We start from the raw sequence: 5,000 nt of genomic DNA, 5'->3' as shown, positions 1-5,000 counted from the left end.
AGAGAGAGAGCGCGAGGGAGAGGGAGGGAGGGGGGGAGGGAAGGAGGGATTGAGAGAGGGGGGGGGGGGCAGGCGGGGAGAAAGAGAAAGATTGAATGTATCACAAAGTTCAGCTGGTTCGAGATCACATTCTGTCAGGGTAGAAGAGACCAAACTTTTTTTGTTTACATATTTTGAGTACATATTTAAAAAGAAAATATTCAGACAACACTAAAAATAGTATCCTATGTATATCGTTATTTGTACGTGTTTTCATGAAGCTGAACTGTCTTATTCTGTAATGAGCCACAAACATATACACACACGGATGAAAAGGAACAGAAGGAGAGAAGAAAATAAGAAGGAAAAAGCATGACTGTTTTTGTGAATAGGTCTTCAGGATGACGAGAAAAAGGTGGGCTGGGATTAACCTCCAGATCGCTGACTTCTTTTTGTGGGATTTCGTCTTCCTTTTTGCATGTGTTTTTTTTTTTCTCTTTTCTCTTTTTGTATGCGACATTTGCAGGTTTTGCCTCTGTTCGTTTTTCTTTTGTGTGTTCTGTTTTTTTTCTGGTTTTGTTTTATCATCCTTCGGTATCTATCGTATGGTTCTTTTCTGGTTTTGTTTTATCATCCTTCGATATCTATCGTATGGTTCTTTCTGCCCGTGACTCTGTTTGTCTGTCTCTCCCTCTCTCCCTTTCTTTCTTTCTTTCTTTGTCTCTGTCTCTCTTTGTCTCTGTCTCTCTCTTTCTTTCTTTCTTTCTTTCTTTCTCTCTCTCTCTCTCTCTCTCTCTCTCTCTCTCTCTCTCTCTCTCTCTCTCTCTCTCTCTCACACACACACACACACACACACACACACACACACACACACACTCTCTCTCTCTCTCTCTCTCTCTCTCTCTCTCTCTCTCTCCTTCTTTCTTTCTTTGTCTCTCTCTCTCCTTCTTCATCACCTACTTCTTTTTCTTCTTCCCTCCCCCTCGTCCTATCTCAGTACGGAACGTGACAAGCTGTAACAGGACAGAACGTGACAGAACATTATACAAATACCCTTAGAGTCTGCGGATTGTCCTGCTACAGAAAACTAATTTATTCATGTGAGGTAAAAGGTACTGCATGACTAAACCAAATGGAAGCCATGGAACGTATAAACAAGTCTGGGATATATATAGAGAGAATTAGCATTTTTATTAGGCGTGACAATGGTATACAGCAGCCTATATATATTTTGTAATTGATTTTATTATGGGCTTTTATTTATAGATTTTACGTTTTAGGCACATTGTAAAGGATTATTTATTATGCCAGACAGCTCTCACATAAGCTTTTTCCTCCTTAGAGTGAGGCGGAGACTGACGCCGAGTGTCGGGGATCACCCCTGCCTTTGGACCCCAGCCCTCACCTCAACTGATTTTGAAAAGTCTTTTTCTTATCTTGCTTTACTTTTTCTTTCTCTTCATCTCTTCTGTCCACTTATCCTAATCGTTAACTCATTTATACTCTTTTTCAGCACAATACTTTGTCATAATGCTATATGAACTTTGATGTTTGGCACATTTGTTTGTTTTGACCATTGTCTTGTGAACCAAAAAACCTCTTACCTTCTAATCCACCCTATCGCTGTATTTTAAATATGATGCTAATGACCTTAAATGTTGATAACGGCAGATATTTTTCAATAAATAAATGAATAATATCTTTGTGTATAGTTACAAAGGAACAATATTTGGTACGAGGTGATGGAATATTTGTAAAAAAAAAAAAAAAAAAAAACTTAAAATCGGTTTTCGTTGATCGTGAGATGTTTTATTAGAAAATGGTCACATATATAGTATGTTTATAGTGCATGCTAAGATTTGGTCATAAAATGCTTATGACAGAGATTGTGGATTGTTACAGTCATGTTCGCATCAAACATATGAATATACAAACACACACGCACACAGACAATCGTCCTGGTATTACAATATCATTGCCCTCATTCTTGTTTGTATATTATCGGTCAAATGTATACCTGTTACTCCGTGGGTTGTAGTACAGGTATTAGTTCAAGGTCTAACGCTTGGACCCTAACAGCGGCTTTCCATTAGCGGCCATTAGTTTCTTACTGATGGTCCTATGATATAGCCTAAAATGTCTTCCCAATAACTGCCCCTCAAACTACCGCCTAGCCTATTGGCATAGTTACGACGTAAGTTTGACCTGTTTAAGTTCTGCAGTTCTGGCTAATTCGGGGCATTGCTCTGAAGAAACGCTCTCTGGCTTCCCATAAAGTCTGTTGGTCTATCTGTCTGTCTCTTTCTCTTACCTCCCTCGGTTGATTGACTAGTCTATATGTCTCTGATTCGATTCACCTGAATAACGAACGCTAAATGAATGATCAGGGAAGCAGGGGAAGACATACATTTTGATGATAAACTATATATTATATTTATGTCTATTGGTGTATGATAACGGTTTGGTTGTAGTGTAGAGTACGGTGTCGTTGCTGAAGGTGGGATAGTGTGGCGTAAGCTGATTTGTTCATATAGAATCCAGCTCACATTTCCACTTTCATAAAATTGTGGTGCAGCGGTTTTGGAAGTAACTTAAACCTTTGCGTGGGAAAAAAACAGGTGTCTGCAGTACCTATTCCTGTTCGGGGGTTCAGGACGAGATAAGGAGATAAGGTCCCTCTGTCACGGCTATAGGTTACTCTGGTTGATAGATATGCAGAAAAGCAGCACGAGTTGCATGTGGGATAAAGTTGATATGAATCGGTAACAGCGTTATTCAGTTCCTCAATGAATAAAGTAAATAACAATAATGAATTAATGAAATGTGTACTTATTAAGGTATAATACTACTGATAAACGTATGTGACTTATAGAACTAACATAATTCCTAATGAAGCCTGATTAATTATTGGAATTATTAGTGTGACATTCATCAATAATGATAGTTCCGTGACGTAAACAAGGTAGATATGAATATTGATAGAAAGTGATATTATAAAATAGTTTAATTTAATAGCCAAGATCTTTTGAGAATGATCCCCCTTTTTATTTCTCCTTGCATTAGGTGAATTACAAAACTCAATATTGATCATCTTCTGTGCCAACGGGTAAGGTCATTGGTCATCTGCTGTGCTAACAGGTGAGGTCATTGGTCATCTGCTGTGCTAATAGGTAAGGTCACTGGTCATCTACTGTGCTAACAGGTAAGGTCATTGGTCATCTGCTGTGCTAACAGGTAAGGTCATTGGTCATCTGCTGTGCTAACAGGTTAGGTCATTAGTAAGCTACTGTGCTAACAGGTGAGGTCATTGGTCATCTGCTGTGCTAATAGGTAAGGTCACTGGTCATCTGCTGTGCTAACAGGTAAGGTCATTGGTCATCTGCTGTGCTAACAGGTGAGGTCATTGGTCATCTGCTGTGCTAATAGGTAAGGCCACTGGTCATCTGCTGTGCTAACAGGTAAGGTCATTGGTCATCTGCTGTGCTAACAGGTAAGGTCATTAGTAAGCTACTGTGCTAACAGGTGAGGTCATTGGTCATCTGCTGTGCTAACAGGTAAGGTCATTAGTAAGCTACTGTGCTAACAGGTGAGGTCATTGGTCATCTGCTGTGCTAACAGGTAAGGTCATTGGTCATCTGCTGTGCTAACAGGTGAGGTCATTAGTTAGCTACTGTGCTAACAGGTGAGGTCATTGGTCATCTGCTGTGCTAATAGGTAAGGTCACTGGTCATCTGCTGTGCTAACAGGTAAGGTCATTGGTCATCTGCTGTGCTAACAGGTGAGGTCACTGGTCATCTGCTGTGCTAACAGGTGAGGTCATTGGTCATCTGCTGTGCTAATAGGTAAGGTCACTGGTCATCTGCTGTGCTAACAGGTAAGGTCACTGGTCATCTGCTGTGCTAACAGGTAAGGTCATTGGTCATCTGCTGTGCTAACAGGTAAGGTCATTAGTAAGCTACTGTGCTAACAGGTGAGGTCATTGGTCATCTGCTGTGCTAACAGGTAAGGTCATTGGTCATCTGCTGTGCTAACAGGTAAGGTCATTGGTCATCTGCTGTGCTAACAGGTGAGGTCACTGGTCATCTGCTGTGCTAACAGGTGAGGTCATTGGTCAGCTACTGTGCTAACAAGTAAGGTCATTGGTCATCTGCTGTGCTAACAGGTAAGGTCATTGGTCAGCTACTGTGCTAACAAGTAAGGTCATTGGTCATCTGCTGTGCTAACAAGTAAGGTCATTGGTCATCTGCAGTGCTAACAAGTAAGGTCATTGGTCATCTGCTTGTTACATCAAACGATGCGAACGCGACGCTAAAGCCCCGTTATCGGCATTCAGTACAGTTCACCTTTGCATCATGGTATAAAAAATGTATATAAAATTGCAATAAATAATAATTTTACCAAAATTTAACCGAATTGCAAATGTACTAATTATTAAAAATATTTACACACATTCCCACCCTTTAAATTAATAGTGGGAACTTTGCATGGCTCCAACCCCTTCTGAGCCCTTCTTTCTTTGAAATTATTTCAGACTTTTTAAGCTGTGATGTATTAAGTCCTACTTTGACAGTACTGGTTTCAGTGCTTATTCATCAAACTTTATAAATTATTAATAATTTACTAAATAGTGATGAATTTAAGAATTAGGCAGTACTTAACCACATGCCGCCACTGAAAATGAATAAAAAATGCGGAAAAATGTTATATTTTTGTGAAATGCCTCTGCACATAGATGGATCAATTAGTGCTTAGCCACAAAGGAGTCAATTAATAGACCTGATTTCACCTTTTCTTGAATAGGCAGGAAAAACATATTTTGTACTAGTGCTATGAATATTGATGGTGTTCTTTTTATTATAAACATTATAATTACTATAATGTTATAAACATTAGTAACAACAAAATAAGATAACATAAATATTTTCGTAAGTTAAAGAAAAGGGTAAACGGGCGAGACAGGCAGTACTCGTAATTGGCTCATTGGTGACTTAGTACAAGTGTAGCCATCCATGAGGTAAACA

This window comes from Penaeus chinensis, chromosome 37 (genome assembly GCF_019202785.1).
Source record: "Penaeus chinensis breed Huanghai No. 1 chromosome 37, ASM1920278v2, whole genome shotgun sequence".
In the NCBI taxonomy this organism is placed as follows: domain Eukaryota; kingdom Metazoa; phylum Arthropoda; class Malacostraca; order Decapoda; family Penaeidae; genus Penaeus; species Penaeus chinensis.
The sequence above is the reverse complement of the archived record's forward strand: the minus strand, read 5'-3'. Positions refer to the sequence as shown.